This window comes from Protopterus annectens, chromosome 4.part1, assembly GCF_019279795.1.
Source record: "Protopterus annectens isolate FY-2018-M chromosome 4.part1, PAN1.0, whole genome shotgun sequence".
Lineage (NCBI taxonomy): Eukaryota > Metazoa > Chordata > Ceratodontiformes > Protopteridae > Protopterus > Protopterus annectens.
In genome coordinates, this window is record NC_056734.1 from 991,923,069 (window position 1) to 991,936,189 (window position 13,121).

General features: G+C 46.1%; 1 protein-coding gene across 1 annotated transcript in view; it reads left to right on the forward strand.

Annotated features, from left to right (window-relative positions):
- FYTTD1 (forty-two-three domain containing 1) overlaps positions 1–13,121 on the forward strand; it is a gene marked incomplete in the record, with an annotated part of 977,528 nt that overhangs the window by 315,943 nt on the left and 648,464 nt on the right.

Sequence of the window (13,121 nt, forward strand, 5' to 3'; positions counted from 1 at the left end):
CAAGATCCTACAGCTGAGGGAGTACCAGCTAAATTATTTTCAAAGCTTGCGACTCTTAATTCCATAGTCAACTCCTCCATGAGGCTGATTTCCTATGCAGCCGATGGAGCGAGCAGAGCCGCAGGGACAGGTGTGGCTCTCGGGAGACATGCTTGGAGGCGGCTATGTCAGTTTGCGAAACTTTTTTGAGCGTCCTTCACCAATACTCCCTTTGGCTCCTTTCTCTTTGGGCCTCAGGTGAAAGACACGTTGACCAGGTGTGAGCAGGAACGCAAGAGACTCTGCAGTGGGAGTCTGTTTTTCCACCTCTTCCAGACCTTATCCCAAGGGTCAGAAGAGCGGAAATATGTGGTTCCGAAAATCCCAGGGACCCTTGCCTGACGCACGTGGTGATTTTTTTCCCCCAGGGGCAGAGGGGGAAACGTTAACAGACGCCGCCCTTGTGGGGGGACCACAAAACCAGGGTGACAGAGAAACCTTCTCTGCCAAGCCCTTCCAGCATCCCTGAAGGGTTGCCCGACTGCTCACCTCTGGAGGCAGTCGGGGGAAGACTTTTGCTGTACCCAAAAGCCTGGCAAAATACAAGACAGATGGGTACTATCCATTATATCTGGAGGTTACAAAATTCCCTTCCGTCAATCCCCCATAGAATCAAAAAAGCCCATCCCAGATGTCCCACCCAGTCTAAGGGATCAAGCAGTCACAGAAGTTTCAAGACTGCTAGAAAAAAAGAGCCATTCAGGAAGTCCCCGCAGACCAACTAGGATCCGGAACTTACTCAAGATTCTTTTTAGTACCAAAAAAGATAGGGGACTTGAGCCCAGTACTGGATCTCAGCAGATTGAACAAATCTGTACAAAAAGAGAAGTTCTGGATGGTGACACTGCAATCCATTTTCCCTTTTCTGGGTCAGGACAATTGGATGTGCTCGATAGATCTTCAGGATGTGTACTACCATATCAAGATGGACAGACGCTCCAGGAGATTTCTTTGCTTCCGGGTAGGGGCTAGTCATTACCAGTTCGGAGCTCTGCCCTTTGGTCTCACCTCAGCCCCCAGGGTGCTCACTAAGCATATGGCAGTAGTCACGGCTCACCTGAGGCGTCAAGGATTCCAGGTGTTTCCCTATCTAGGTGACTGGCTCCTACCACCAGGCATCAATTCTTAGAGGCACGGGATTATACAATCACATCATGCACTCAACTAGACATCACAGTAAATTTCGAATAATCTGCCTTGTTGCCCTGTCAGTCTATCACATACATAGGAGCAGAATTAAACACACAAGAAATGTTTGCAAGATTACCACAGGAAAGAGTTTCCACTATTTGTCAACAAGTGTTAATTCTAATGCAGAGCAAAAGGATTCAAGTCAGATATGTCCTCCAAGCTCTAGGCTCCATGGCAGCTGTCATTCTTCTTGTCTTATTAGTACGTTTCCACATGTGAATCCTTCAGTGGCTTCTTTTCACGCAGTGGTCTTTCCAGGAGCTACCCATGTCTCACATGATCCTGATCACAGAAGCATGCAAAAGGCAGCTTTCTTGGTGGATGGTCTCCCCACTAGTAATTCAGGGCAGACCTTGCATACAACCCCCTCCGGTAGACACAGTGACCACGGACACCTCCCTGATAGGGGGGGGGGGGCATTATCTAGGCAGGACAGTCCAAGGCACTTCGCAACCTTGCGAGTACCATCTGCATATCAATGTCCGCGTTGCAAGCCCTTCAAGACTCTTCCTTCCGGGACCATTGCAATCCAAACGGACAGCATGTCAGTGGTGTGGTACATCAACAAACAAGGCGGGACCAGGTCTTACCCCCTTGTGTCGAGAAGCACTCAGACTGTGGCAATGGGAGATTTCCTCCCAACGTTTTCTAATAGCAACGCACATCCCTGGGAAATCCAACATCATAGCGGACAGGTTCAGCAGAGCTATCCTCATGCCTCACAAGTGGTCTCTGAATCAGGATGATGTTATGTAGTCCTATCTCGCCTACATTCTTACCTGTGGGTTCAGAGCCGAATATCGTCTCCGACTCTGCCTATTTTACTAGCTCAAAAGTCTCTGGCTGGCTAAGAGGGTATCCCATGGTACACTGCTCCATATCCCCAGATCTCGTTTGCCGCTTGTAGAGCTCGGACGTGGTCTCGCTTGTCTGTGGCCAAGTACCTTATTTTGACTTGTTTCTCTTGAGAAATTGGTTACTTTATACCCAAAAGCTATTTTAATAGCTATATCTTGCTGATGTGCTGTGATTGTGTGTTTTCTTGGTGTTTTGTGGTATCCCTAACTGTTCCCACGGGCTAGGCCTGTTTTAGTTAGAGGACCTAGTCCTCCCTTAGTTTGAGATTTTTTGTGTGTTTGTTCTCTGTGTTGTCTTAAGAACCGTTTTAGTTAGAGGTTCTTGCAGTGGTTTGGCGGAGGCCTTCAAGTCTTCCTTCACTGATGCCCCATTTGATGGTTCCTCCTTGTTTGGGACCAAAGTGAAAGACACCCTCACCAGGTGCGAGCAGGAGGGAAAGACCCTGTCTGCCGTAGGGGTCCGTTTTTCCCTTCCGTCTAGGCCTTATCCCAAGGCCCAGTGGGGGGGGGGGGGATGTGGTTGAAGAAATCACAAAGGTTTTTTCCTGCCGCACAAGGTGAACCCCCCTCCAGAGCCAGGGGAGGGGGAGTTATTCAGGGAGATGTTGCCCCAGAGGCAGAGGGGGCCTCCGCAATTCCGGAGACCGTGCTACTCCTTCCGTGGCTCCTCACTCTCATTCCTGAGGGTGTGCCCAGCTGTGCTTATTTGGTGCCAGTCGGGGGTCGAATTTCCTTGTATCCGGAAGCCTGGGAAAACATTACCCAGGACTGATGGGTATTAATGATTATTTCCGGAGGATACCTCATTCCATTCTCTTCAGTACCCCCTCCAATAAGAAAAATCCCGGACGTTCCACCCAGTCAAAGGGATCAAGCAGCCTCAGAGATCTCAGCTGCTAGAAAAGGGAGCCATCCAACCAGTCCCCTCAGACCAAATCGGATTAGGGACTTACTCAAGATTCTTTTTGGTGCCTAAAAGAACAGGGGACCTGAGACCCATAGTAGATCTCAGTCAACTCAACAATTACGTACACAAGTCCAAATTCTGTATGGTCACTCTACGATCGATTCTCCCATTGTTGGGAGAGGAAGTATGGATGTGCTCCATCGACCTCAAGGATGCTTACTACCATGTCAAAATGGACAGGGCATCCAGGTGTCACCTACACTTCCGGCTGGGAGCCAGTCACTTCCAGTTTCGAGCCCTGCCCTTTGGTCTCACCACAGTCCTCAGGGTGTTCACCAAGTGTATGGCAGTGGTGACGGCTCACTTGAGACGTCAAGGATTCCAGGTGTTTCTGTACCTGGACAACTGGCTCCTTACCACCCCCACCAGGCATCAACTAATTCAGACCAGGGACACTACCATCAGTCTATATCACCGATTAGGCATCACAATAAACTGGAAAAAAATCTGCCTTATTGCCCTTACAGTGTGTCACCTTTATAGGAGCAGAGTTGGACACCATTCGAATGCGAGCATTCTTACCACAAGAAAGGATCACAGGGTTGCAACAACAAATACTCACGCTGATGCCCCTGAGACATACGAAGGCAAGACTGATTCTTCAACTCCTAGGTACCATGGCGGTGACTATCATGTTGGTCCCTCTAGCGAGATTACACGTGAGACTTCTTCAATGGCTCCTCTTTGTCCAATGGTCTCTCCAAAGACTTCCGCTATCCCATCCAATCTTAATCACAAACAGATGCAAGCAGGACCTCCGTTGGTGGCTGTGCAACAGCAACTTGAACGAGGGAAAGCCCTTTGTTCCACTCGTCCCTGTTGCCACGGTGACCATGGATGCCTCCCAGATGGGGTGGGGGCATTATCTCGGCAGGACGGTCCAAGGCACGTGGCAGGAGCACGAGATACATTTGCACTTAAACGTCCTGGAGATGAGAGCAGTGCTTCTTGTGTTGCAGGCACTTCAAGAAGTTCTTCCTCTAGGGACTATTGCGATACACTCAGACAACATGTCATTAGTGTGGTATCTCAGCAAGCAAGGGGGAACCCAATCTTACCCACTTTGCAGAGAGGCCATGTGCGTGTGGCATTGGGCAATAGCTTCCCAACGGTTTCTGGTGGCAATGCACATTCCGGGGAAGACCAGTGTAATAGCGAACAAGCTAAGCAGGGTGATTCTTATGCCCTATGAGTGGTCCCTGAATCGCCTGGTTGCTGAGCGAATCTTCAGCAGATGGGGTCAGCCTTGCTGTGACCTTTTTGCCAGCCCCCTCGGTGCGAAATGCAGCAACAACTACTCGCTGATCCCCCCACTGGGGGAATCACCCAGGGACGCTCTGGCTCACAATTGGCCCTCCGTCTGCTTTATGCTTTCCCTCCATTTCCCCTTCTCTCAAGGGTGATTCAGAAAGCACAATCCTTGGGAAGCAGAATGATTCTGATTGCCCCACACTGGCCTCGTCAGGTATGGTTCCCCTTCCTTCAACCTTACATTGTGGACACTCCTTGGATTCTGGAACCTCTTCCAGATTTACTGACTCACATGTCGGGACAGTTCCACTCCTCTGAGGACACTCCAGTTGACAGCCTGGCTACTCCACTTCCATCGTTAGTCAGACATGTCAATTTTTCACCAGAAGTGGTCCATATATTATCGTCCTCTCATAAACCATCCACTAGAAAAATCTACTCTAACAAATGGACAAGGTTCTCTATCTGGGCTTATTCTAGAGGCATTGATCCCTACACGGCTCCAGTTGATTCGATTCTTGAATTTTTGTCTATGCTGTTCTATCAAGGGTCTGCATCAGCCACCATCAAAGTTCAGCTGGCGGCTATATCAAACTTCCACGTGGCCAGTGAACCTAGCCTTATGGCACACAGACTATGTAAAGCATTCCTTAAGGGTACTCTATTACTTCGTCCCCCAGTATCCCAACCTGTCATGCCCTGGGACCTCAATTTTGTTCTTCAAGCCCTCACTCTTCCACCATTCAAGCCTGCAGCTACCCGTGAGTTAAAATTTTTAACATGGAAAACAGCATTTTTAACAGCAGTCACTTCAGCGAGGCGGGTCTCTGAAATTCAAGCCCTCTCCGTCAAACCCCCATATTTGATCTTCCATAAAGATAGGGTCTCTCTTAGACCAAACCCATCATTCCTTCCCAAAGTGGCTTCTGTGTCTAATATGAATCAGTCTATTGAGCTGCCAGTTTTCTTCCCCAATTTTTCTAACAAGGCAGAATTCAGATTTCACCAATTGGATGTACATAGACAGTTACGCTTCTATCTACACCGGACAAAAGATATCCCGAAATCTGACCAACTCTTCGTCTCCTTCTCAGAAAACCGGTTTGGTTCTCTGGTATCCAAGGTCACGCTCTCTAGATGGATCGCCAGCTGTATCTCCATCTATCAGACGGCAGGTAAAAAATTGCCTTTTCCAGTAAAAGCCCATTCCACAAGAGCGGTCTCCACATCCACAACCTATCAAGCTAGATTGTCAATGGATAATATATGTGCTGCAGCCACTTGGGCTTCTTCTCACACCTTTGTTTCTCATTACAAATTGGACAAGGTTTCCAGGGGCAAATCTTCATTTGGCTCCACAGTTCTCAGGAGTATTTTCCTATGAGCTACCCAGGATGTAGATGCTAGGGACGCTGTCCCACGGGTAAGAATGTAGGCGAGATGGGACTACATAACATCAAGAAGTTATGTACTCACCATAACGTTCACTGTATGTAGTCCATCTCGCCTCACATTCTTACTTACCCTCCCGCCTTCCCCCTGCCTGGAGGATTTGTAAGTTAGGTTGCCTCCTGCAGAGTCCCTTTGGATAGTTTTTTTGTTTGTATGGATACGAGGTATGTATGAAGTAATTATGATGTTAGCAGCAAACTAGATCTGGGGATATGGAGCAGTGTACCATGGGATACCCTCTTAGCCCAGCTAATGAGAGACTTTCGAGCTAGTAAAATAGGCCGAGTTGGAGCCGATATTCGGCTCCGAACCCACGGGTAAGAATATGAGGGGAGATGGACTACATACATAGAACGTTATGGTGAGTACATAACTTCTTGTTGCGGATCGGATCTCATCTTCCGCAAATGGGGGACAGCCTTGCTGCGACCTATTTGCCACTCCTCTCAACAAATGCAGCAGCTACTTCTCCCTACTTCCTCTTCCAGGTCATATACCCAGAGATGCTCTAGTCCACGATTGGCCTCAGGAACTCCTTTACGTTTTTTCCCCCTTTTCCCCTAATACCAAGATTCATACAGAAAGCAAAATCATTGGGTTGCTAAATGATCCTCATTACCCCATATTGGCCTCGACAGATATGGTTCCTGTTCCTGCACCTCCACCTTCTGGATCAACCGTGGATTCTGGACCCGATTCCAGATTTTCTGATTCATCAGTCAGGCAGGTTGCACCAATCCCTTCAAACTCTCCAGCTCGCAGCTTGGTTACTCCACTTCCAACCTTAGCCAGGCTTTCCAGCATCTCCCCAGCAGTCAGTGATATTATTGATGTTCTTCGTCTTCCATTGCTGCAGTCCTAACTATTGGGTATAGTCCGCATCCAGTCGGCCCGAATACCAGAGTATAAGGCGCGCGCTGGTCGGTCATAAGCGCGATGGTCAATGCGTCGTACTGGGTAAGTGCGCGCTGACCGGCGCCATATCCTCCAGTCTTTTTTTTGCCGCGTGGTCGGAGTGCAGAAGCGTTTTTGGCGTTGGCGTTTATTTCGATGAGATATTTCCGAGTTTCAGACCGAATCAGAGTTGGCTGGCACTGGGTTTTGGGAACATTTTGGTTTTCTTGCCTCTCAGTATTGATGTCAGAAAAAGAAAAGTACTGTCTTGTTTGTGGTGTGGAAACGAAGCATAAGGATTTCCATACTTTGTGTATACCTGGTTTAGGGCCTGAGTTGTTTGTTTGTTGGTTGCGCTCTTGTGCTAGGTTTAAAGCGCACTATTAAGAGAGGTAGTACTGTGCGTGGGTTGTTGTTTGGAAAGCGTGCAATTATAAAATGCCGTCGGATGCTCCGGCGCTTCGATCCAAGAGCGCGCAAAAGAACAAACAGCCTGCCTAGGGTTGAAAGAACCGGCAGTCACGTCTCGGTTCTTTAGGAAACCCAAGTCAGCCAGAGAGGTTTTTGTGAGAGGCTTCTGAGGAGTCTCCAGCAGAAACTTTGCTGTTACAGGATGTCCCTCAGGAGGCAGGCCAGGCTGAGGGGGGGGCTTCTATTCTTCCCTCTCTTCCCTCTAGTTAGAGCCTCTCCCTCTCCTCTCTCCTTCTGTTTAGAGGTAGGCTTTTTTTCAGGGTCAGTGGCTTCTCAGTGGGGGGCTTCTCCCCAGCTTTTCGTTCTGTACCTAATGGCAGAATAATTTGAAAGAGGAAGATTATTACTTTGATATTAGGTTCTAAGGGGGGCCCCCTCCTAATAAGGGTTGCCAGGTTTGAACGAGGTTGCCAGTTTTGAACAGGGTTCAGAGGATTCTGAGTCTATTCCCTTGCATTTCTATCCTCCTCCTCCTGATTCTGATGTGGACTGGATCCTCACTCCTTCCTTCTCCTCCTGAGGATTTTTCATTCATCAGAGAACTTGCATTCCATTGAGACTCACTTTAGAATGGGAGGATCAGGAATACTTGATTTCAGGTTTACCCTTAGGGAACCCTTTTGTTTTACCCTGTGTTAGGCTCTGGAAGATGTTGTGTGTGACTGTGGCTATAGATTTTTTTGCAGAGGCTTCCTTGAACCCTGATTCTTGCCCTCCCCTAGCTGTATGGGATTGATAGGTACTATAGGGTGTAAGTCCCTCATAAGTATTTGTTTAAGAGTAGGAAAGCTGCGGACAGTTACTGCCTCTCCCCAGGGCCTAAAGGTGTGTGCTTGGGTAGGGATTTAGCAAGAGAATTCCTGAGTAGAGGCTGGCTTTGGATGAGGTGGACAAAAGAAAACTGTATATTCTTCCACTCTTCTCATGAGGAGCATTGAATTGTCCAGTTTCACATGCTGAAATATCAAAATGATGGTTGGTTCATGGTGGATTCTAAGGTGGATGCTCATTTGAAGGTATTGAGGTGTAAAGTTGCTGGATTTGGGTTATGCTGTTGGAACAAGTGTGGTTGCATTCTTGGGCAAATGTGGCTGCAGATGGATTTGCTTCTTCCTGTTAGCAACCCTGTTGAGCATTCTGTTCCAGAGGAGCAGGTGGTTGCCTTATCCTGGGATCAAATTTTGCTTGGCAACAAGAAACAAGAGTTGGAAGGATTTTGCTAATAAGTGATTTGGTTTTTGGTTAAGCCAGTGGAAAAGAAAATGAAAAGAAAAGCTGTCTATAAGCTAAGTTAAGTATGGGGTGCATGTACAGCCACCGAGCCTCCCAAGGTCGAAGGTAGTACCTGCAGAGTATAGAAAGGGGTGGACATGGAGGTGGGTTGGGTCAGGGGTCTGAGGGGCCAAGGACAGTGGTTCTTCAGGGTCCAGTTTCGGTTCTTTTAGGGTCAGAACCAAGGGGAGTTCACTCTTGTCCTAAAGGTGAGTGAGGGAGACTCCAGCCTGTTCCATTGACTGCCCCTTAGACCAATACAGGCTCTTTTCAGCTTGATCTAGATTCTCGACTCAAGGTTCTCTTTCAAGAGACATTGAAGACTTTTAGAGAGAAAATCATTATCATATTACAGGCCATATTTCCCAGTCCTGTGAATGCAACTTTACAGGGCATTCTGTACAATGCCCCTTCCAAGGCCAAAAGAGCGTTCCTCCTCCTGAAGATTTCAGTGCGTTTTTCAGGGGGGGCTGTTCAGCCAGTCCCCTGTATCAGAAAGGGCCTAGTTTACCCTGGGAGAAGATGTTCGCCCTACTTGAGACAAAGGGGGGGAACGCGGTGCCTTAACACTTTATATCTCATACACTCAACACTTTCTGGATGGCAAGATCGTTCAAGCTACACTTTCTTTTACCTTTTTACCATCTACTGGCAAAGATCACTCTCAAGGTTCTCAGCTTAGCTTACATTCAATTAAAGATTCTCATGTACAGATCTGGCTAAGTTCTTTGCTCGAAATCCTGATTCTTCGAGTTGAGATTCTCATTATGGCTTCTCTGCTTTGATACCACCAGATTCTTCAAAAAGAAGGTATTCACAAGGCTAGCTTACTCTGGCTAAGAAAGTGCTTTCTCTATCCTTACTGATTCAAATCTATCCTGACTTAGATGACAAGAAAATTCTGATGGATCTGAAGACCTGAGCATAGTATATATGTGCTGAGGTGCAGTGGATCCTTGTGAAGGAAGTTCTGTGAGCGAAAGTAAGTCAGACAAACAAATGCCAAGACATGTGCTACAGCAGCCAAGACAGCCTTTAAAAGTAGTGGCAAATTATTGAGGGGACAAACATATGTCATTCTACTATTTCCATTAGTTCTCGTGACTTCAAGGACAGTCCTTTAATGTCATCTCAAAATGTATGGACTGTGTCTGGGCCTTCCTAATCAATGCTCCATTCCCATAATACCTTGCCTTCAAAAAATTTTTGTGGTGGGCTCTGGAATGTCACCTAAACAAAGGGACTCTCTGTACCTTGCATAATACCTTGCAGATTCAGGCTCAGGAGGGTCTCACCTAAACAAGGACTCTCTGTGACCCGGCCAGAAGCAGACAGACCATTTAGCGACAGATGCCAGGGACATTATATCCGAGCTCATTGCTTGGGAAAGTGGATAAAATGGAAGTGGCCTACACAGACTACAGGCCTTGACATAGTAACATGAAGGGAGTCCTGCTTGCTTTCATAAACTTTGCACCAGGTGTGGGGAGTTGACTTTTCCACACAAGGTTTTGAAACACAATCGTCAACAAACTGTCATTTACAACATCAACAAACGGGGAACACATTCTTCATGGGCAACCAGGTAACAAGCATTGCACAGTATTGCTAATAATCAATTGCAAAACTGAAAGCACTGAAGGTATACTCTTTCAGCTGAGAACTCTCATTGATGGTGTTCATGGAGCAGACAAATTCTCCATCCCCACAGTCCATACAGGAGTATCATGGTGGAAATGATTTGACAGTGTCTTGGGAACTCAGACTGCAATCTGTGGGAAACTACTCTTCATAGACCACACACTGCACAAGTATTGCTTTCTTAGCTGTTCAGGATTCCACTTGGAAAGTGGATCATCTGTCTCCAGTTAGGAATGATTTGCCTTGTATACCTCCAAACCCACAACACAGTCTCCTTCCACCTCTGAGGGTCCTGTTTGACAGCTCGAGGATGATTTGATAAAAGAGGCTGGCCTCGACCTCTGTAGTCCAGACTGGGCTTTTCCTTGGAGAGACCTCCTACTTTCAAGTGACTGATTCCTCATCTGGCCTCTACAAGCTAGGTTATCTTAACAATCTCAGTCTTTCTCTCTGTCATCTAACCTTGGCCTGGCATAACCTGTTCAAAAACACAGCAGGTTGTGTGTTGAAACAGTATTTTTTTAAACTCTTAATTGGAACAAAAGCGAAGAGATTTTATTTTGGAGTACAGCAAAGAATTTAAAGGAATCGCCAGCCTAATTTGAGTGTTTCTCTTCAATATTCAGCTGAGCCTAATTTGATCAAGATTCTTCCTTTTCTTTGCTTTCTTCTGACAAAGGCTAAGTTATAGCTTCCATCTGCATTCATGCTCCATTTTTTTCATCTCAAGCCTTTTTGACTTTCCTTTTCTTTCAGGTTTTGTTCAAGACCAATCCTTTATTCCTACCCGAATCTAGCTCCCTACGTAGAACTCCTACCCCATTTTGAGATCCTTCTTTTCTGAGTGGAAAAACTTACTTGTGTTGTGAATGAGCCTTTGTGTGCAGGATGAGCTTTGTTATTTGTCTTGGTTCAAGTTGCTTAGGCAGGGACTGCAGTTGTTTGAGATTTTTTTTTGAGTTGCATTACCTTATGGTCCAGGCCCCCAAACTGATTTTCGCCCCTTTTGTGTTTTGTGGGATGGGGTTATTTCAGCATTCAGGTGGTTTTCTAGTGTTGAGGTAAACCAGACTATTTAAGAAAAGACTTTTTTTGCAGATTGTTTACTTTGGCTAAAGAGAACAATAAATAGCGATGTACTATTTTCAGTGCATATTCCTTAACAGTTGTTTGTTTCTTTTGTTAGGAGGCAGGAGCAGGCATTGGTTTCTGCCAAATTTGTTTCATTCTACAAGTTGTCAAGAAAACAAACTATTATTCCCATCATGGCAAGGTATGTGCTACATTACATTTGCATTCCACATGGGAATTCCCCTCATAATTCCATTAGGCTACGCTCCACTAAGCCTCATGCCACTTCAACTGTTGCCACTCAATGTTCTGCTTAAGTTTATTTATCTCATGATATTTTGGAGTCAGCTGCATGCTCTTTAGCATTATACTTTCTAGCTAGCATTACTCTAAGTCTAGGCTACAGTTTGTTTTGTCAGCTTTACAAGGCATGTCTTCATTCTCCTGCTACTTTATACCCCCTCTCCTCCCTTGTTGTCATGTAAGTATTCCTGGCATTACTGATCTCGCTACAATAGTTGAGTTGTAGAATTTTGGTCCACGCATGTATTAGGGCAGCTTTTAAGATTCTGACATCTGGGGTTTGCTGCAGTCAATGGTGACCCTAGTCAACCTTCCCCTCTTGATGCTCTGTGTTTTGGGGGTGACTTTTGCTGCTTATATTTTTGTATATATTGTTATTGTTTTGGTGCAGGTGATTGAGGGTATGTTGGGGAGTGGTCTTCTGTCATCTGGTCTTGAGAAGACTGAAAGACTGGGTACCGATGCGCCGGGTTTTCCTCACATAAGTCTACTGCGAGGAAAATGTATGCTAGTAAATGGAAGCTGTTGTCTTACTGGGCAGAATCTAGAAATTTGGATCCTTTCTCAGCCCCAGCCCATGAAATTCTTGAATTTCTAGCACAACTCTTTCGGTCTGGTGCGGCTTCCGCTACCATTAGAGTACAGCTAGCTGCCATTTCTAGTTTTCATATTGGTATGTTTAATTCTAGCATAATGTCTCATAAGCTCTGCAAGGCCTTTGAGAGGAACATCTCTTCTTAGACTCCAGTTAGAGATCCTCCTCCTCCTTGGGATCTCAATTTAGTTTTAGCTTTCTTAATTTTGCCTCCCTTTGAACCGGTAGCATCATGTTCCTTAAAATTTCTTTCTTGGAAGACACTTTTTCTGGTTGCTATCACTTCAGCTAGACATGTCTCAGAACTTCAAGAACTGTGTTCGTCCTCCTTACCTGGTGTTTCACAAGGACAGAGTTTCTCTGAGGACCAATCCATCCTTTATTCCTAAAGTCTGCTCAGAGAACAATTTAAATCAATCCATAGATCTCCCAGTTTTCTTTCCCAATCACAGCAACAAGGCAGAATACAAGCTCCACCAATTGGATGTGTGCAGACAATTGCATTTTTACCTCCATAGAACTAAGGAACTGAGAAAGTCAGACCAGTTATTTCTTTCTTATGCTTTCAACAAACAAGGTCTTCCAGTTTCAAAGGTGACCTTATCCAGATGGTTATCTGATACTGTTGCCTTTACTTATCAGTTACGAAATAGAGCTACCAGCTAAACCAAAAGGTCATTCTACTAGAGCATTAGCCACCTCTGTAGCCTTTCAGTCTAGGTTGCCCATAGACTCTATCTGTGCAGCTGCCACTTGGGCAAACCCTCACACTTTTATATGTCATTACAAGGTAGATATGGTCTCCCGGAGCAGAGCTTCCTTTGGTTCTACTGTTCTGAAGAGTCTGTTCCAATGAGCCACCCGGGATTTTAGGTGCTAGGGGCGCTGTCCCAAACAGCAAGAATGAAGGCGTGATGAAGACAACTAATATGGAACGTTATGGTAGGTACATAACTTCTTTATCGTCGGGCCCTTATTGTAGCTAGATATTTTTGCGCTCAGTCCTCAAATTCCAATATGTCTTCGATAAGCCATCAGACTACCAATCTTCCAAAAAAACATAAGGATAAAGACAGAGACAGACTGCACAGGTCCAAAACTGACTATGATGCTGCCG